The sequence below is a fragment of the Vanacampus margaritifer genome, chromosome 2, assembly GCF_051991255.1.
Source record: "Vanacampus margaritifer isolate UIUO_Vmar chromosome 2, RoL_Vmar_1.0, whole genome shotgun sequence".
In the NCBI taxonomy this organism is placed as follows: domain Eukaryota; kingdom Metazoa; phylum Chordata; class Actinopteri; order Syngnathiformes; family Syngnathidae; genus Vanacampus; species Vanacampus margaritifer.
The window spans coordinates 35,915,328-35,937,785 of NC_135433.1; the positions used below are offsets into that span (position 1 = coordinate 35,915,328).

General features: G+C 38.9%; 1 protein-coding gene across 2 annotated transcripts in view; it reads left to right on the plus strand.

Moving 5' to 3' along the window:
- The window catches only part of cdh24b (cadherin 24, type 2b), a 216,280-nt gene that overhangs the window by 12,246 nt on the left and 181,576 nt on the right, over positions 1-22,458 (plus strand). The window contains exon 1 of one of the 2 annotated variants that reach the window (XM_077557223.1): positions 17,488-17,545. The exons of the other annotated variant lie outside the window; for it this stretch is intronic. The gene's annotated coding sequence lies outside the window, so the exon portion shown is untranslated. Of the gene's footprint in view, positions 1-17,487; positions 17,546-22,458 lie in introns of those variants that run through there. 2 annotated transcript variants of the gene reach the window in all.

Genomic DNA, 22,458 nt, shown 5'->3' on the forward strand with positions numbered 1-22,458 from the left:
TGAGGAGCATGCAACGCCGAATATAATTGTAATTGGGTTTGTAGCAGAACATTGGCAGGCAAAGCTGAGCCTACGTGTGCGTGTGTGTGCATGTTTGAAAAGATAACTTTTGTGGTAATTATGGTCAACCACAGTTGGATGCCCATGTTTGTTTTGCCTCAGCTTTGTACTGCATATAATCCCCTAGGGTCTGCGTTCATTATTAAACGTCTATCTAGATGATCAACATTGATCTAATAAATGTGTCCTTGAGTGGCAGCGTGCTGACTGTCCCAGCCCAGCTCTATGTGCTTGGAACTCCAACTGTGTCTCATTGTCTTTAGTCCCTCTGAGTGTTTGAAGCTGTCAAAGAACAGTCCAATTAGATGTGGCAAGTCTCCCCTCTGAAATCCACTCTTAGACTTCACTTTTTTCCCTTTTGATACTTTAATCAAAAAGTCTTGTTTTTATGAATCATTAATGCCTCGAGAATGAAAAGGCAAGAAGAAACGCTCAAAGAAGTCAAAGTATTTTTTCCTCCAGTGGATACATCTCCTGTTTCATGAGAGGAAAGGCGGACGTCTGCAGGCATCTTAAACCGCACAGTATAACCGACGTGCACCTAAGTGGCATCACATTTATATGTAACATTGAGTTTATATTTGTCACAGAAGGTCACCAACTGCATTGCTGCAATTTCCTAAGCAAACACAGCAGGTTTGAAATGAGGTGATTAGTGTCACGATATCCGAGCAGATGAGCTTGGAGGGCTGGAAGCATGGGAAACTAATCTCCTAATATGTCACTGCAGGATTGTCATTCCTCATTCTGCCTGTGTGCACTAGGCACGTTTGAATTTTAACTAATTTACTGCCATTGACGGGTAGAGACGTCAAAACTTCATTTTAACGATTTCTATTAGTTTCTTTTTTCTCTCCACTTTTGTTAACAAGAGTATGAAAACCGAGTAAAACAATTATTGTACATTTAAAACAGATATAACATTTGTGATTAATCGTGAGTTAACTATTGAAATCAAGCGATTAATTAAAATTAAAAAAAAATTAATCGCCTGACGCAATTTAAAAAAAAGAAAAGAAAAAATTATTAAAAATGAGGGGCATCAGGCGATTAAAATTTGTAATCGTAATTAAACGCATGACTTCAGTACTTAACTCATGATTAATCACAAATGTTATACCTGTTCTAAATGCACAATAACAAATTCTAGGTTTCATACTCTAGTTAACAAAAGTGGGAAACAATTTTAAACTAGTAGAAATTGTTCAAATAAATTTTTTACGTCTATAGCCGTCAATGGCAGTGAATGAGTTAAAAGGAAACAAGACATATTTTCGCATTTTCCCTGCATTTTAAAACAGTTGCTGTTTGTCTTATCAAAAAAGTTTCAAACAATTTTGGTAAAAATATATCAATGATAAAGAATTATCGTCCACATGTAGTACTCGGGTTGAAAATACTCACTTTTATTGGCCGATTCTGTATTATGCAAATGAGATACTGCTCAACCTGGCCAATGGGCTTTTTTCTTCTTTTTTTTTTTGCGATGATGATGGATGGTCGACTAGGTGAGCAACTACTTGTTCTCAAACAACCCAATGTGTGAAGAGAAATGCAAGCCCAATGAACACATTTTCCCTTTTAGAGGCAGTACTTCATCACCAAGCTGTCAAATTCCTCAATTTATTGTGTATACCTGTGCATCTGACGCATGCAGCAGGCATATCACCAACAGCCAATGGCAATTTTAATAGTACAATTTTAGCTGTATTTACATACGTTTCAAGAAGCTAGCCACTGTAAAATGGAAAAACAATGAAACAGTTGATGAGGAGAGTTCAAAGAGACTGATTTGAATGTGAGTCATTTATTTCAACTTTATGCTGTCCTGGATAAAGAACCTGATTTTTTTACAGAATAACAATAACAGAAAATATCTTTGGTAGATGTTTACTTCACCTTGTATTTTTTGTAGGGCTGTCAAACAATTACATTTTTTAAATCAGATTAATCACATCTTAGATTTTTGATTAATCACGATTAATCGCTTAACAAAAAAGGCTTTTTGCATCAACATTTTTCCCCCGCCAAATTTGAAGAGCACCAGGTTATGTGTTAATTATTTTGACATTTAATGTTATGAGGACGACTTCAAATTTTTTTGACTTGACTTTTACTTGCATAATTTAAAATGGGGAAAAAAATGACCCCAATATTTTGACATGAACAAATATTCTAAATGTGATACGCAAACATTAATTAAATGCTTTACTTTACTGCATGTAATTATGTTTATTGCTCAAACACAACCTGTGCAACCTTAAACGTAGCCTTCCAGTCAGGCTAAAGTAATCTATGGTCAAAATTAATAGTGGGATTAATCTGCATTAATTCATGATTAATGCGATAATTTTTTTTGTGATTAATTAATCAGTTAACGCTTTAACTTTGACAGCACTTTTTTTGAGAAAATGACTTAAAGTATTAGATTTTTGCTGTACTGAAATATGAAAACCGTTTTGTAAAACAAATGTACTTAAATATTGGAAATTAAAGTAAAAATTCCAAACAGCGAGTAGTTGGAACTTTGATGATGTTTTATAGATCTGTCTCTTGGCTAATAAGCAAAGTTAACCTGGCCATCACACATTGTGGTGTAAAAGTAAATATAAATAACACAGTAAAGAACTGTTCAATAAATATTCTATTGAAGTAGACTAACAAAGTATTTGTACTCTGTCATATTACTAGACTGACTTCAGGTGTGTCTTTTTCTTGTTATCAACCCTTGTCGAGGCTATTCCTTTGAAGTGTCACAAAAAATCTTCAAAAAGCCCAAGAAAAAAAGAAAAGAAACACACACAGGCACATCCTTGTATGCTTGTTGAACTGAGCTCTCGTGAGGAATGATGAAGTCTCTTTGGTTGTATCGTTGACACTGTGAAAGCATATACAACTCACACAAAAACAAATCCCAAAGAAAACACAAGAAACACATGAACAAGCCGAACTGGGATCAGCAGCAGTTGAGCCACTTTGTCGGGTCATCTTGTCCCGCTTTGTTTTGATTCATAGTTTATATGTCAAACTCAGGAACGGTCTAACACGGCAGCTTGCCTTGTCACTTTTAGACATGCATGGAAAGCTAATTGAAGTGTTTAGAGTTTTTGAATGATCTGTTCATCATAATCTTTGAAGCAAGAAATAGCCTGCTAACCAGCAGATTGATGGACAACAAATGCAAAGAGGAGACGCCTCCATTTTGCATTCACTTTTCAGTTTGTCTGCATTCTTTGATGACGTATATTACAAGTGATCATTTTGAATAGCTCAAACAAGAAATCTAATGGTTGTTAAGCACACACAGCGATTTTTGGAGTTATGAGCCAGTACTTGGCTGATTTTTGTTTTTGTATTGTCAACCAAAATCTTACTAATGTTTCAGTTCCAGTCATTATTGGGCAGAAGCTAGCTTGCTGCCATTTGTTGTCCACACCTGCAGAAAGATCGATCCACTTCATGTTTTTGGTTCATGCGTGAACTAATAGCTACTACACAACCCGGCATAGTAGTAACACAAGTCAATAAAATGTGAGGAATTAAATGATTTGTGCATTATGATTAATTCATTGTTGCTTATTTTGATGTGTGCGACTTGGCCACCAGGGGGCAGTTTCATACAGTCAAGCACAGAGCCGTATATAGAAAGAGTTTGGCCAACTCGGTTTCAGCATGGTAACAAGATGGCGTCCGTATGTCATGTGAACAGCAGTTGACCAATCACAGCGTGGCCAATCACAGTGTGATTGGTCAACTGCTGGTCGCATGACATACGGACGCCATCTTGTTACCCTGCTGAAACAGAGTTGGCCAAACTCACTCTATATACACGGCTCTGGTCATGCAGACACAAAGGAAGATGAGTTTCACAACTACTGGTGACTCAGTAAACTGCATTAATATTCATCTTTTTTTAAATGATAAAGAATATACTGTATGCCTGTGAGTATTGTTATCGATACATACACATAGATAATATTTTTATTTTATTTGTTAGCCCATTTATACAGTTTCTTAATTATTTATTTGTTAGCATTAAGCTAGCAGAATTCAAGGCATTTGTTATTTGGTAAGTTATTTGGTAGTTTACATACCCATAGTGTAATTGTAATTCTAAACTTCAGCTAGGAGTGACATTTAACATCTTGAAAGCTCTTTAGTTGAAGAAATTTTGAATGTTCCGTATGTGCCAAAGAGAATTCATTGTTTCTCAAATTTTACTGTCAAGTCAGAGCAAAAAAAAAAAGCTCTCGAGAGCTTTTATCTTGAAAAACTGATAAGCTGGGCCACTCATATCCCAAGGCACCACTGTATGAGTAAATGAAGTTATGAGCGTTTGTCACGGAACAAATTAAACTCGTAACTCAATGTACCAAGCAAGGTACAAACGATCAGGCCTAATTTGACCATTTTTCCCTCCTTGCACTCCAAGTGAGCAAAGGTCAGATTCTCAGATTTCCCTGAAAGATTATCGGTAAAGTGAACAACCTCCACAGTATGCTTGGAAAATGGTTGTACCCGACAATCGTAAAACCTGTTCAATATTTACAGTCGTAAATCCTTTGGCCGAGCACCGGACTGTGATGTGAAATAGAACAATACCAAATTAGGAAGTGAACTAAAGAATACGCAAAAACAACTGATTGTGTTGAGTTTCTGTATTACGTGTCTTCCAAGCCTTTCAAGTAAAATAAATATGACAAGGAATAGACGAAATAAGCACATAATTAGCCTAGCTTCTTCTTCTTTCTTCATATTTTTTTTGACAGTCTGGATGCCCCGTGGCACCATTCATAATGCTATGGCAGACATTGTTATGTTTGTGTTGGTCACCTTCAGTATACTTTAAAGTCAGTTAGCACACATCGGAACACAACAAAGACTGTCTAAGCTCGATGCAGGCACTTGGAAAAGATGCAAAGTGGAATCTCATTTAAACATCATTAGCATTTTTCTGACCTTGGGTGGTTGCTCAGTTCAGCGGCCCCAATTTTTGTCATAACCTTTACTGGTAATGTACACGGTCCTCTGGGCACACCAGCAATCAAGTAAACAAAAAGTAAGAAGCTGTGTGCAACGTTTCTATATGAGTTTAACCAAGGTTGTCTGTCTAGCTTTTTTACCTGCAACCATCAGGATCTTTGTTGCAACTGCCAGATTTATAAACAGTGGAACATTAATGTAACAGCCCACCCCTCTCGGAATACAGATTTGTTCTTGAGTGCTTGCCAAATGGCCTCTATATTTTATGAACCTTCTCTCGACAAATGCACCATCTTGAGACTAATTATCACGGTCGCACTCAAACACAAAGCTTGTTCATTATTGCACTAGCATCCCATTTGTTTTGACTTGGCCTACATGGTGAACACGGTACGGCGGAACAGGGCTTGAATCATGTTTTAAACTAGACCGTGCATACTTTAGGTCTTTTTCTTCTGTGCGTGATATAAAAGCTGCTCTTTGTAAATGGTGAGTGGCTGCACACGGTTTCCTTTTTGGTTCTACCTTTCAATGCCATTCAGTTTTCATAAAAATTTCCACCCATTGTAAGTAGAACGAGGACATGCACGCAAAAGTTTATCTGTCATTCTAATAGAGGGTGGGATGTTTTTGCAACTTTCTATTGATCCCATTAGGGGTAGTGGTATGATTTGTTTTTTTAAATCAGGTATTAGGCCGGTGGTTGCAAATTATAAACAACTATTATGCCCAACATTCATATTTATCAGTATCTCCCATTGCCTTGCGGTAAGAATTAGATATGATAAAACACTGATTTACAAATCACCAAATTTTTGGGCTGCACTTCTCAGTCCATGATGAATAAAGAACAAAAAGCTTGCAACATCCTGGGCAGGCTGCCAGTCACTTACTGCAAAACATTGACACACAAACATCAAAATTAGCTAATACTGGAGGCAGGGTTTGAAATCTGACGCCTCATGGAAGTTTTCAAAAGCACATTTTGGTCTAATGTCGCAAGTCAATTCTTTTCAAATGTGCAAAATAAATCAGCAGGATGTTGTACATGGAAAATGTTACACTGTCAAAGGCTTCTGAGAACTTGTAAAGGGAAATCCCTGTGGGTATTCTGCTGTGTCACTTAATTAGCTGTTGAGCCAATGTGTTCATCATCCCATGTGTAGATGGTATGAAATCAGACCGCTGAATAAATACTCCTAATCGTTCGGCGATCCAATGGGGTTTGACATTGTGCACAATGGTGGTGGTGATTTTTTTCCAATCAGATAATCAGTCAACCAATCAGAAGTTGATCTCAGCTTTCAGTTTAACTCGACTTTATTTTCTTGATTTGTCACCAGAGGGCCATTGGTTTGCAGCATGACAGCAAGCACAGTACAGCACAGAAAGGGAAAAATGCACTCTGAATAAAATGAGGGAAATTGGAGGCTGTGTATATAAAACACTAGCACTATATTTGTAGCCGTATGCGAGGTAGAAATATTAAAAGATGTATTCATCAATTTGGTAAAATGGTTTCTCAACAAGTGAGCGCCTCGTGGCTCCTGCCCTAACTTCTCCCCTGACCTGCATTTAAAAGAGATACAGCGCTGGGATTTAAGGATTTTCAAAACCTATTGCTCCTAATAGGGGGCAATCTGAACCTGGAGCTAGAAAGGCACAATTTCAAGTTCAATGTAAAGTGGATGAGCGCTTTCAGAACGGATGGTCACATGGGTTAGTTGTCACATTGCAATCTTCTCTATCAGAGGGCACATCTAAAAAGTGGAATACTAAGTTTGCTTCCTTTATGTGATCATGGGTCATTTCCTGCAAGCACATTGGGAGCCAAAATGAGTGGCAATTAAATATTTTGCACAACCCCATGCAAGTTATATCAACTTTTCACATTTTAAAACATGCGTCTTCCAGACAAAACTATAGCAATGTTACATGTGGATTTATTAGAGGAGAGATTAAGACACCTTGTCCTTTTTCTGTTTTAAGATAGCTTTAAACTAGAGCTAGTTTTAACAAACAATGTAAATTTGGGGCAGGAGTCATTTTGAGGTTAGTTGTCACGTGGCATTAGAAATGAATGAACCAAAATAAAAAATGTAATATGCCTCAATTGTAATGTCTTTTAAGGGAAAGTAAACCAGGCATTTGAGACTCATTGAGAGTCATGGCCTACTCTCCAGCAGTTTCGAAGGACTTTAATCCAGTGCATGTTGCTTAACATTTTATCTTTTTGTCTTTGTTCAATGGCTATTTCTATAAAAAATTCAAACTCAATATTAAACATTTTCTTTGGCTGACTTCAATGTTCACTTTCAAGTAGAGTTGTCAAACGGTTACATTTTTAAATCAGATTAATCACATCTTAGAATTTTGATTCATCACGATTAATCGCTTAATAAAAAAATGCTTATTTATCTACACCCCCCCCCCCCCCGTCAAATTCCAAGAGCACCGGTTATGTGTTAGTTCTTTTGACATTTAATGTTATGAGGACGTCTTCAACATCTTTTGATCCACCGCACACGCTCATCCTCTTTTTTTAATCACTTGCATAATTTAAAATAGAAAAAAATGACCCCGATATTTTGACATGAACAAAGAGTCTAAATGTGATACGCAAACATTCATTAAATGCTTTACTTCAATGCATGAAATTATGCTTATTGCTCAAACACAACCTGTGCTACCTTAAACGTAGCCATCCGCTCTCAAGAAAAAGGATAATCTATGGTCAAAATTAATAGTGTGACTAATCTGCGTTAATTCATGATTAATGCGATAATTTTTTGTGATTAATTAATTATAATAAATTAGCTTTGACAGCACTACTTTCAAGTTAAAAAAGGAGAACAACAATAATTGTGTCCTTGTATTAGTTGCGAAATCTAGTGTGACATCTTACCCCATATATTGAGACAACTTAACCGATGGCGGGTCAACATGTCACGTTTACACACTCTATTTGATTGCTTATAAATCGGCACTGACACCAAATATCAAAATGACATGAACACAAAATATGTAGCTGAGAATTTGTTCTTTCATCTTGTAAACATTTTGTATTGATTACAAGAAATATATACAAAAGTGTAAAAAAGTGTGACAACAAGACCTGGTCTCCCACACTACTTAATTTATCTAAATCTGACTGACCTGCGAGATAGATGGGTAGCTAGTTAGCAGGCTAACAAGTTAGATAAAGAGAAGATATATGAAATGTATTTCAATTATTGCACTTTAATGTACCTTAATATACACATCATTTCCAGATGTTTATGGGAATCAGTATATCGGGTTACTGCAGCTCTGCCAGCTAGTGAGACTAATTGTCTCTATATTAGAATGTTACATTAGAGAGGGATTATGTTTACCTCAAAGCTGCACTTCACCTTGAAACGTGTGTGGGTGTGCATGAGAGGCCAAAACTGCACCCAGACGTTAATGCTCGTATTTAGTGCCTTAATCAGATGAAACAATACCTAATGAACAATTAATTTCAGCGGAAGGGCTGCTTGCCACCTCCCTCGTGAATAATGATCATTAGAAATTCATGCTTTTTGCGCATTTGGTGGCCGAGGTGTCACCATGAGAAGCTTCAGTGCGGAGTCATCGCCTTCTGTTCAATCGCACACAGACTGTGATGACGACAAAGCTGACGCTTACAAAGTGGCTCATGCGTCTTGTGGTTTTTAATATTCCAACACTTTCAAGGTTGACAGTCTCGCCGATTTTTGAACTGTCGCGTGGTGCAGCCCTCATATTGGATTTGACGTATGCGTCAACTCTTCTAGGAATTCTTTACCGCCTTTGATTTTCGTAGGGCTGACATGTTTTCAGTTGTTGTCCCAACATCGTCGACATTACCTAATCCCTCTGTTCTCTATTTGTCACGTTCTCTTTAAATGAATCCGTACATATATAGAATGACAAAAGTCTGTATGAACAGATACCCTTGCGATCTTTAGGTGAAGCCTAATAATCCTTATGCAGTTGCAGGGGAACAGCTGGCGATAAAAGCAAACTGTGAGGTGTGTACGAGTGTTGTGGTGTGACACATCTGGGTAAAGCGACACAAGGGGGTCCTGACAGATACGGGCTGAGCAAGAGTTGTGCTCTGACTCACCGAGACTTCACCAACACGCTCACCTCATGCTGTAGCTCCGTGCTCCCGCTTGCTATCTGGCAATCTGATGGGAACCTACTGGAGTGTGTTAATACATGCACCATTTAATGCTTGGAAAGGTGTGAGCGTTTGTGAGATTTTCTTTTTTTTTTTTTTTTGGAAAGATGGAGTCGGAGAGATTACAAGAATGTGGCGCAAAGAAGAGAGAAATATGTGCCACTTTTTGTTGAAATGGATCAAGTTAAATTGATGAATGAAAGTGCATCAGTGCGTGACCACGGAGATGACATCGCGGGAGTCGGCCGGCACCATCTTGTATTAAATTTCATTCTGTTTTTCTTGTGCTGTCCAAGGTTAGCTTAGAAGTAATGAAACGAGTAAGTGCAGTGTGTTGAAATCGTATATTTTGCGATTGCGCAGAAGTTTGCCAGGGTGTTTATATGTGCGCGTGTAGGGTGTGTTTCTGCTCCCACTGGGGATTGTATTTCGGTCAGTCAAGCCTGACAGATAGTGCTCGGTGCTCGTCACATCTATTATTGAGGGGATGGGAAATTGATCAGCTCAAACAGCGAGTGTTAGCGTGAGTCTCTTTGTCTTCCCACCGCTGGTGTGTTTCGTGACCACCGCAATCCCGCCCTGCCCTTTCGTTTCAGCCACCAACACTTTCACTTCTGGGATAGCAAGCCATACTCTACTGTCACATAAAGCTGCAACCAAAGGTTTCTATTTGAGTCAATAATGTTAACTGGCAGTATGCTTGAACTACTATTATCTTGGCATTTCGAACCTGGGGATGCATGTTTTACCCATGCTTCAATGGTTTTTTGCCAAGTACCCTGCTTTCTTGCCACATTCCAAAAACAGTCTTGTTAAGTTTATTGAAGACTGTAAATCACAGGTCTCAAACTCAAGGCCCGTGGGCCAGATTTGGGCCACCACATAATTTTATATGGCTCACAAAAGCAATTCACTTTCACAATCCTTGCTAGGATATGCAACAAAATTGTTCATTTTGAGATTTATGGCGGCCGTGGCTCAGGGTGTAGAGACGATCGTTCAGTAACCAGAAGGTTGGCTGTTCGAACCCCGCTCTCCCCAAGTCATGTGTCGTTGTGTCCTTGGGCAAGGCACTTCACACACATTTCCTCCAGTGCTACTCACACTGGTGTATGGAAGGTGCGAATGTTTGGTGGTGGTCGGAGGGGCCGTATGCGCACAATGGCGTCCATGCTTCCGTCAACTTGCCCCAGGGCAACTGTGGCTACTTAAGTAGCTTACCACCACCACAATGTGAATGTGTGAGTTCATGAATAATGTATCCATTCCATTGTAAAGCTTCTTTGTGTGTCTAGAAAAGTGCTATATAAATCTGATGCATTATTATTTTGAATGGAAAAAAGAAAAGAAAAGAAATTTGTCGCAACAACGTGGCTCCTCCTCTATACCATCGTAAGGTGTGAATATGCTACGCCCTACTGTCTGCCATTCTCATTACCTCTAGAGAAGGACAATAAGTATTAGTTGTTGCTTTGTGTTAGTTTATTAGCCAGTTTGTGAGTAGACTTACACAGAAATGAGTAATTCCTGTGCAATTAATGAAACACACGTGATGAATAATCTATTGGATTTTGTTGCAGATGGATAAAGAAACGGGCCCAGGATTTGCCCACATCTGTTAACAGTGTAGGGCAGTGCTCGTTTTTCAATAGGTCAATATCAAAGCCAAATGGTAGACACTTGCAGAATATAACTTGTATGGTTGGTCACTGACAATTGAGTACAGGCAGTGTGGGTTCACTTCCTACTCACTGTGAATATTTGTGTGAGCGCCCGTCTGTCTGTTTACAGTGTGCGCGCTGTGATTGACTAGCGACAAGTCCAGGATGTAGTCTGCCTTTTGTCTGGTGGCAGTTGGACTCTCCCCACGGCCCTGAACAGCATAAACAATACATATCAAAATAGATGGATGGATTTATGGCTTACTGTTTGGTCCTGATCCAAATTAGTATTGTTTGTCATTGCAAGAGGTCATTTTCCCCCCAAGTGCTGCTCAACTGTGGCTACGCGTTAGTTAGCAAAAGAACGACTTAACAGATTTCTACACAAGAGAACTGAGGAATTAATTTTTATGTTTTAAAGTGGAAGACAACCCCCATTTTTTTTGTGACAACAATATGTTCTATGCAACACCACTGGTGTAAATATGGTATTCTGGTTAATATTGAGTTAGTGGAATATGAGTTAAGCAGCAAAATCAAGCCGTTTTTTTATCCATCTCAGGGAACGGCCATTTTCCCACTTGCTGTCGACTGAAGATGACATCACAGTTGCTCAGGGCTCAGGCAACGACCAATCACAGATCACCTGCTTTCTGAAGCTGACCTGTGATTGGTTGTTACCTGAGACCTGAGCAACATTGATGTCATCGTCAGTCGACAGCAAGTGGCAAAATGGCCGCCTCCTGGGCTAGATAAAAATGGCTGGATTAATCATAATTTTTTTTAGTAGAAGTAAAGCTTTGGCTGAAGCCTATCTTTTCCCGGTTAGACTTAGAACATACATAACATCGCTCAATTGTTGTCACCATTTTGATACGTAGTTTTCTGACAGTGCTCTTTGTGTTGTTCGCACACACAACACACCCGACATCACCCTTTTTCCCTTACCTCCTTGCAGACTCAGTCTCATGAAGAGCTTGCAATCACGACTCTGGCTCACCTTTGATCGCTCTCGCTGGGAACTCCTCAGCGCACGTCAAGTGTTTTATCTTTGTTGTGCGACGATTCACCCGGAAAAGACCGCACGCCGCCAGTCAACACAGCTGTTGATGACAAATCTGTTCCGAAGAAGAAAGGCTAATTTGTCTTCAATTCATCACGGCCAGATTGCCCTGCATTTTTTGATAATGACTTTTTGTCTCTTTGAAGGCTTGGTGTAAAACTGTCACTCGTGTAAACATGAGAGCTGCAGCTGCTACCGCAATTAACTCCTCACTTTCCCTAATGAAAGGATTAATCTGCAAGCAAATCTCTCTGCTTCCTTTCAAATGCCAAACCTCCATTCATTGTGCTGCCAGCGAAGGAAAGGCGGACCGTGTCAAACAAAATGGGACTATCTGTAGCTGGAGCCAGAAGTCACATTTATCAGCTCTGTCTGCTGTCACAGCATCATCTTTTACTACTTACAACAAGAGAGACCCTTAACCAACTGCTGTGTTGATGATTTCCTGGTTGTATTCTCTGAGAGTGGGTGTTTTTATGTATATCTATATCTATATATATATATATATTTTTTTTTTTTTACAGTGAAACGTCTCAACAGAGCCGCCTCCTCCTTCTGCCTCCTCACGGAGTGAGAGCTCAGAATCCTGCTCTAAGCATCCCCATAAAAAAAACAACATCTCTTTTCAGGGAGCGCTTTACTTTTCCACATGTCGTCAGAAGCCACTAAGTCTTGTGTTAAATAAGATGTGTCAGTGCAGCCAATGGTGAATGACAACCTGTTAACGATGGAGGAGCGCTTGGGCTCAATCTTTGAGACCATCGATCCAGTTTATTGATGAGTTTTTTCTTCTTTAAGCGAAAGGAGGACAGGTGTGGAGATGAGCTGATAGATCTAATCCATGACAAAATGCCAGTTGTCGTTCCTCTTACGCTCACACCAGTGATCAAGAAGAGGCTTTGTGTAGTAGTTAAAAGTTTAGTTCTTTACGTCACTGTTGACACTTGTCAGGTTTGGTTCAATAAACTTGATTGATCATTTCATTTGGTCAACCAAATACCAAACACTCACTATGAGAACAAAACCACAACAGTGAAAACAAACCATTTGCCTGTATTATGTTAGCTAGGTGTACTTACATGTTCAAAAATCACATGTTTTTTAATGGTACCAAAACCCTTCTTGGCATTGCTAGCAAAAAACTGTGTTTGTGTTAGCTTACTGTCTTTATAGGTTTTGTAGTGATGAAAATAAGTTTGACGTTGTAGTTGTTGTATCTTTAGTCTTTGAGGCACAAACCATGCATTTTGCCGTCCTCTTGTTGCCAACTTCATTGACAAAATAATCTGTGAATCCGAATTTAAGAATCCTTGGGGCTCTTTCCATCGATGCTAGTGACTGTTCAGTGTAGCCACTTCAAACTAGCAAGTGCGCCGCAACACTGACCATGTTTCTAGATTGACACGTATGAATCAAAACCGTCTTTTTAATTTATTTATTTAAGATTTGCAACCATAAACAAGATGACTTGTAAAGTTACGCCCAATTCACACTGACTGCGGAACGGATGTGGTGCGTTTTCCGTACGGCCGCAGCAAGGAATAGAAAGCATTCGAGTCTGTGTGTCAATTCGGAACGGATGCGGCGATGCGGAAGGTTTCCGCAAGCATTCTATTTTTTCCAGTTGCTGCATGCGGATTTTCATAAAGGTGAAGAAATTACACGAGCAGGACAGGAAGTCGAGCATTGGCATCAAGGTGGATCGGGTATTTTTTTAAATAAAACCATTTGTAAACACATTTTTTGGGGAGGGAATCTAGCTAACTACATAACATGACATGAGTCGGACATTTAAGAGAAAAAAACAAGCTCAGAATAAATTAAATATGACAAAATAACACTATTTAAACACAAAACGTACTTAACCATGGTAGAAGTCCCAGAAATAATGTCCAAAAGCGTATCGATCATGTGACAACAGGCAAGTGTGGCTATTGTTTACCAATAGGACTCTAAATACACAGTTGTTATCGCATAAACTCAACTCTCCAATGTGAACCCCGTGATCTTGTGGTCTGGCGGGGGCAGATTTCCAGACACGGACAGCTCACGCAACGCACGCGGTGTGAATTACAGTCCGTGCGGCGGCCATACGGAAAACGCACGTTCTGCAGTCAGTGTAAATTGGGTGTTATGCCGTTTAAGTCAAGTCAAGTCATTTAAGTCCCAAGTTGAGTCAAGACATTGCAAAGTTTTTGGCAAGCAAATTGCAAGTCCTGAAAATGGCAGCTTGAGTCTGTTTTGAGTCAAGTCATATAACTCGAGTCCCCGTCTCTGGTAGACATGGATGTCTCCTACTCTACTCCACTCTGCACTGCGCAGCTTTGCTCTGGGCAAGTTAGCCATTCTGCCGTCTAGAAGCTGTGATGGAGGAGGTCGGGATGGGCAGGCAGACCTCGTGCCTCCTCTGCCCTGAATCTTCAAGATTTGCCACGCGAGTTTAAGTACACACAGACCAATACAGTCTAACTGCGAATGGGTTATTAAATCAATGGTTCCTTTGACTGCTCCACCATTACTTGGAAGAGGATGGTAATTCTACAGCTAATACGAAACACTCTTAATTAAAAAAACAACAACCTGAACCTCATTTTTTTATTCAAATATCCAGAGCAAAGAGGTGTAAGTGATTGCGTGATCATTTATCATCTCAGTGATCTCACTGCAGTTTTATTTTTGTACTGAAATGCAAATGTGGAATGGGTGAAATGGATGTTAAAATGTCAGTAATGACAAAATACTTCTCTAAAAATGGACTGACTTATTTTATGTTCAAGAAAGGTTTGTGTTTTTGAACAATATTGGCGTAATAGATAGTAACAGTACTTAGTATATCAGTAAGTACTCATATGTAAGTACTAAAAAAAAAGTGGTATCATCGCATCTCTAATTCGAGCACTGGTGCTCACCAAACGGTGTGAAACCTGGTACAGTTCAATGTTATTGATTTAACTAATAATTAATGCTTGTTTTGTGGCTTATGGTGTAGAAATGGTCGTTCAGTAATCAGAAGGTTGGCTGTTCGATCCCCGCTCTCCCCAAGTCATGTTTCATTGTGTCTTTGGGCAAGGCACTTCACACACATTTCCTCCAGTGCTACCCACACATGTACAGTATATGGAAGGTGCGAATGTTTGGTGGTGGTCGGAGGGGCCGTAGGCGCACACTGGCGGCCACGCTTTCGTCAGCTTGCTCCAGGTTAGCTGTGGCTACTTAAGTAGCTTACCGCCTCCACAGTGTGAATGTGTGAGTGCATGAATAATGTATCCATTCCATTGTAAAGCATCTTTGAGTATCTAATTAGATAGAAAAGCGCTATATAAATCCGATGCATTATTATTATTATTATTATTATTATTATTGTTTTGGTTTCTTTGCAAAACCCGCTAAACATCAATGAATTGAAAGAAACACCCGTGGAACGGATACATTTTTTGGGAGCGAAATCTAACTCTACATCATCTGTTAAAAAAAAGAATCTACAAGCATTTTTGGTTTATTGAAACCATTTCTTGTGTGTATAAAAAACATTGTTATTTAAGACAAAACCCGCTAAGCCTCAATGAATTGAAAGAAACACCCTTGGAACAGATAATTTTTTTGGGAGCAAAATCTAACTCTACATCATCTGTTAAAAAAAGAATCTACAAGCATTTTTGGCTTATTGAAACCATTTCTTGTGTTTATAAAAAAAACAACATTATTATTTAAGACTTGGCATGCAAACGACCCTATTTTTCCATTCACTGGAGAATTTTTAATTTTTGGCCATTTTCATTCTGTGAAACACGTTCTTTATAGAAATAATGAATCTTAATCCCAAAATGCACATTAAAGGTATTTATTTTTACTCTGATCTCCATCTGTTAAGCATAATTAACCACTGTTTGCGTAGTCCTGTTTAAATTACATGTAACACTAAAATAATCATTACAACGTTCACTTTTCTTCTAGCTGAAAGCTAATTAATTACACTGTTTATTGTCAATCAATAGAGAAATGAAACAAGACGCTGCCCATTCATAGCAGACCTTCTGCATTAAAAACACTATTGTGCTGCAAAAACACTGCAAGGTTTTACCATCATTTCAAATGAATTTAAATATCCATATTTGTGTGAAAACCTATTCTTTTTATTTGAGAACAGGCTAGATGAATGCAAGAAGCAATATAACCTTAGTCGAATGTGTCTCTGCATCTAGGAAATTGTTGTTGACTGTCTAAAAGTACAAGTGTGTCGTTATTTCGATTGCCTGATGGTGTTGACAAAGTCGAGCAGAAACGTCTTGATGTGAGGTTGACAAATGGTGTCAAATCTGATCTGTTGGATGAAAGTCACATGGAGGCAGATTGCTGCCTGTTGTAAAAGCATGAGAAGCATTCAATAATTTCTTGCCAAAGTGGGCAAATGTGCACATCCAAGTCCCGTCAACTTGTTTGTCTGTTTATTGATTGTCTTGGGAGAGCTCCATCATTGTTCACATCTTGGCGTTAAATGGATGTTTTCTAAATAACGCATTCCACTTTACTGTGTACACAGTGCACCCTTACCAATTTAAATTCATTATTCCGTCATGTTTTGTTCTGCTATTTTGGGATCTGTAGCCCGTTTTCCTCATTTCTATTCAATTTGCATACATCATTGAAGCCGTCTGTGTACTATTTGTGTGAGTTTAGTGGTATAGGTTGCAACTGAAGGACAGCTAAAGTGAAACGAGTGAGTCGGACACTGGGTTTTTACATTTGTATTTCTGTGAATTCATTTCTTGTGGACAATTTGTTCTCCTGAGACCAAATGGAGAGATCTCTCAAAGGGATTAAGTGTTATTTGTCTCACTATTTTAGAAGCAGCTATTGTCTTAAGCCCCCCCGTTCTCTTTCTTTGTCATTATTAGGGGCACCATATCACTATTTCTCCGCAGTCAATCCCTTGGATATAATCTCCTCGTGACCACAGAATTAGCCGACTCATTTTTTTTTTAGGCCAAGATTACTCAAGCGGCTTCTTCTCAATCTCTTCATCTCTCTCTCTTCGCTAATCCAAGTATTTTAGCGCCCATCTTTGTCTCTCCCCCAACTGTGCGCCTAATTCTTCCATCCTATCCTATCCTGTCTGACCTTTCCTGACCGCCCCCCTCCTTCTCCACCCCTTCTTGACCTTGCCTTTGTGCCATCTATATTACCCAGACCCCCCCCCCCCCCCATCCCTTGGGCTTTCCGAGGGAGTTTATTGGCATGACAGGCCATCATCAGCAGGGAACTACTAAGCGTAATGGGTGCAAGCACGCATCCACACATGCATGCTAGCCTCAATAGTTCAGCACAAAGGCAGGCTGGCAGTGGGTGGACACACACACACACACACACACACAAACACACACACTGTCTCTTTCACAGCTGAATGAGCATTAACTCGCTGCATGCTCTGTTTTCTCTTTCTCTAAAGAGAGCGAGTGGCCAGCTCATACGACAGCAGATAGGAACTAATGACTGTTTGATTAATTCATTAGGCTGACGCTTTATTGCCTGGCTTCTGGAGTCATAGCTTTTTATTTTTTATTATTATGAGCCAACCTTTTATTCATACTGTGATCTGTAAGTACATTCTTTTCGCTGTTCTTTTCCTTTTTTAATTTTGACTCTACAACTGGATAAAATGGGAACTGAGCTGGCTTAAGTAAAATTCTACCCTCACCAAAGTGCAGCTTCTTAATCAAAAATCCAAAGTCAAATTTGCATGTAAAATGCAAAATATGTTAATGGGAGTTTAAGGTTCTTAACCTTAAGGTCCCCACATTAAAAAAGAAAAGACAAATACAGTCAAACTAAAATTTAACAAAATCAATTCCAGAATGTCGGGTCAAGCGCAACTAGAATATTAAAAGAACAACAGGGTCAATCTGTCAATATCTTGTAATATTTTTTATATCGTAAACTAATGTTTGAAGTGTCATTTTAACATTCTTTATGGTCATACAATGGTAGAAGTTTACCACTACTAATATTAAAACAAAAAATACAAATAAATACATGATAGGTGAGCATTATGTATGTATGTATGTATGTAACATGACCGTGTCCATAAACTTTTTTTTTTAACCATTATTGCTTGTTGCACAAGTACCAGAAAAAGATGATATATACTGTATATCTGTATATGTTTTCTTTACAATAATATGTTGTATACGTCCCCACTAGCTCATTTGCTCCCAAACATTTATAAAATGTTCTATTTTAAATATCACCATGGTTCCAAAAACATATTTATACAGAGCATACAGAAAGCTTTGATGCAGCCTCTGACCTGAAGAGGTCGCTTAAAGCAATGGTAGTTATAAAAAAAAAACGGCCAACAGGTGGCAGCAGAGATCAACTAGATCAACCAGCGCCATGTTGCAACAAGCTCTTTTCCCCAGTGTTTTCAACAGGTTAGTGAATAATGATGAAACTTAGCTATATTGTAATGCTAATTCCTGCAAAATGGAAACACATACAAATATATTTTTTCTCTAGACTCTAATCTTTTTTTTGGTAGGTTCCATGTTTTTATAGCAATAGAACACAATATTCTGTGGGCCTTGCAAAATCAAAATCAATTAGACCGCCGGGAGCGAAGGGGGTTGCTTCAGTGAAAATGGCTGCGAGTTAAACACGGTTTTCCGATTAATATATTTTGTTTTCTGTTTTTCACCATCTCAGCTGGCGGCCATTTTAGCATTTGCTGTCGACTGAAAATGACATCACAGTGGCTCACCTGTTTTTTAAGTTTGGTCATGTGACATTAACGTGCTGAGCCACGATTAGTCATTACCTGAGCAACTGTGATGTAATTTTTAGTCGACAGGAATTGCAAAAATGGGTGGATATTGCTGCTTAATTCATATTCCACAAAAACAATATGAATCAGAATACGGTGTGTAAGCTAGTGGGGCCACATAGAACATATTTTTGTAAAGAAAAAATTCTGGGTTGGCTTCCTTTTTAAGTTGTTCTGTAAAAGGGACCTCAAATGACAATAACAAGTGACCTTTGTGAAAATTCCGCTGATTAGATGAACATTTAACCCTGACTTAGTTCCACCACTACAATTTGTCGAGAAGCAGGAGGATCAAATGAAAAAGCACACCCAACTGTGAGACTAATAAGACACTCAAGAAGCAAATAGAATTAATGGATTTGAAGAATGGAAATATTAAAATAGAAGTGGGATGTGAAACGGGAGGTAAAATAAGAGTGAGAGACGGAAAGGGAAAAGAGAAGAGTAACCTGCAGCGGGGGATAAGCGCTGGCAGACGGATAAAGCGATAAATAGACAGATGGGTAGTTAGATACAGTGTAGGAATGGGAGGGATTTGGCGATGGGGTAAAAAGATATAGTGACAGACAGCCAAACTTTCTTCTGGGACCTCAGGCTCACCGTTGCCTCCCTGGCCCTCGTTTTCCTGCCCGCCCTCGTCGCCTCCCATCACCCTCCCCTCCTCATACATATCTTCTCACTCAAGGGATATTTTTAATAGAATTAGGCCGCTTGCTATCAGTTGAGCGGGTAGCCATGCAGCGAGTGAGGCGAGATTGAAACAGCGATTTCCAATTTGAGATTGTGTCACACACATCTCCCTGTGCCTCGATAGCATCAATGAATCAGCGCCACCATCTCCCCAACTCACTTTGTCCTTCTTTCCCTCAGCCCCTTCGCCATCATTTACCCGCACCGGTGCATGTTTTAGCCCCACTCAGGCCATTCGCACATGCGAGACTAACATCTAAATGCATACAAGTTTCTCCTCCGTCACTCTGCTTTCATGGCTTGGTTTGAGGCTTTATCACTTTGTCGCTTTTGCTCTCGTCTGGGGCGCATGCAGAGCATCTCGCTTAAAACCTCCAAGTGCATCTCCTCTGCTACTGCTCTTTTTCCTCTCCTCCCACACTTGTTCATTCTTGAGCGTCTCTTCCCTCACCCGTGGTCTCGCATCTCTGCGTCCTCCCACACTTTTTTTTTTTTGCACATCCTCCGCCCGCCTGGGTTACATTCCAGCCCTCCCTTGCCTTTTCATCTCCTCCTGTCACTCTCTCTAGCCCCACAAAATGTTTCCTCCTCCCTTCAGCCGTCATCCTCTGCCCCCTCGCTTCATCCACTCTTCCTCTGCCTCAAGGCATTAGATCCCTTTTGACTTGTCTTGTCAGGTCTCCGGATTTTTGTTTTACCTCGAGAGATGTATCGTTTGTGTGTGTTCATGCACTACAGTCCTCGTCGCTCGTGGCCATGTGTGAGTGAATGTGTGGGACAATGTCTGAGAGGCTGGAGTGATGCTTTTCTTGCTGCGTGTGTGTGCGTGTTGTTTGTAGGCTATTCTGTGGCTTCTCGTGACCATGGGGCCGACTCTCCTCACAATACTTCAACTGAAGCTTTTGCCCAATAGAAATGCGCCTTTAACAAATGTCTCGTTATTGTCCTCTTCCATTAGCTAAGCCTGACAAATTACCTTAAGTCTCACTCTCTCGCTAAATCACTTCTCAATTCAAACATTCATGACAATCGCATTGTCCAGTTCACAATGCGTGCACACTTCCGACGGTATTACACACTCTTTCAACTCTGACAAGAAAGCACTTGAAACATTTAACTGATATTTACTCTCCTCCGTCAGCTCCATCCTTTCTCCTTACCTCGGAAATTTTCAATGACTTATTAGTTCAAGTTTAGAGAAACTTTCTAAACTAAAATGCAACACAAGGACAGATGTGTGCTGCCAAATTGTTGTATATGGTTGATCTAAAGAAATGCCATGTTTTGAATTATGCAGGTTTTGAACATATGGGTTAATAGTTCAAAGCATTTTCTATATTATGGGTATGCTGTGTACACCCACATGCGCACATAAATTACATTTGCATAAACAATGAAAGTTGTCTCCTTTATTTCAGCGACATTCTTTTTCCTTGAACAAAACTGTTCTTGGAACTGAAGACATGTTAAAAGCTTAGCGAATGCAAAAAAGACATGTTTTATTTTTAAATAACTGTATTTCATTAAGGTACACAAATAATGGTAATTATTTTTGTTGTAAATGTAAATTTATTGACACAACCCTTTTATTGGATTGTATCACAATGTGTACGTAACGTCTTCTAATGTTGCCTATAGTAAATGGCGATTTTTGTGTGTGTAGAATAAGTTTGTTTTCCTCCATCCCTCTCTCCCCCATCCATGATCCATTTTCTATTTTATTTTTTCTGTGAGCTGGAGCCTATCCCAGCTGACTTAAGGCGAGAGGCGGAGTGCGCCCGGACTGGTGGTCAGTCAATATCAGGGCACATACTGTACACACAAACAATCAATCACTAACACATTTACATATATTGACAATTTAACAAACTTAATCTCATGTGCATGTTTGTGGAATGCGAGAGGAAGCAGGAATACGCAGAGAAAACTGACGCAAGTTGAAGGAAAGTAGCATATATATATATATATATATATATATATATATATATATATATATATATATGTATATATATATATGTATATGTATATGTATATATATATATATGTATATAATTATAATATAATATGATTAAATTACTAACTCAGTTACGTTTTATTGGAAGTAATTAATAACTATAACTAATTACTTTTACAAAGTAACACTCTCAACCCTGTTAAGTGTATAGTTTATGTTCAAAATCATTGATGTAGAAAGGCAAATCATAACATTTTAAATTTTAACTTTTGGATACAATTACACATCATTATCAGCCGTTCATACTACTCAGTGTTACTACAATGTCAATTTGACACAAGCTCAAAATTTAGATTAAATCATTCCATAGTTTCAATGCACAGTTTAATTCTACAGCTCTGTTTTCAACTTAAGTGACAAGTTTAAATCGATATACAGATTAACAGATAGATTTTTTTCTATAAACAAAGTGTGTCTTGAATAAATGTTATCGTGCATTTGCAAGCAGTGTTTTAAACCTATTGTTCAATTACATCCATTGTTGATTAAAAATAAATTTAAAGAAGATAAAGAATAGAAGCTTAAAAAACTACAGATTTCATTAATTGTGCAGTTGTAAACTTGTCTTGGGATGTCCCTTTAAATTGATGTTGCTGCGTGTCGAATTGATGTTTTTGTTGTTGGACGAACAAACAAAACCTACTACAGCCTGACCTTTTTGCCTAATTGCTTTCAAACATCTGCTGCCTAAAGAAACTTGTAACTAAGAGAAAGAGTGCTTGAGGCATTATTCAAACATGGGCTGTGGGGAGAAATTGCTATATTGGTTTCTGTGAATTGAAGAAAGATTGCTGCTGGCATCCTTTAAACGGCAGGACCATTACATTTAAATCTTGGTGAGCTTTAAGTGCACCTGAGAATTCAGACCATGTATTTATTTCAGGACTATGCTGAAAGGGAGAAAGAAAATGGGCCACAACAAACACCTCTTGTGTTTTAATGTCCTTTTTCACCATTTAATCGTCAGCTCAATTGGGAACTTTGAAT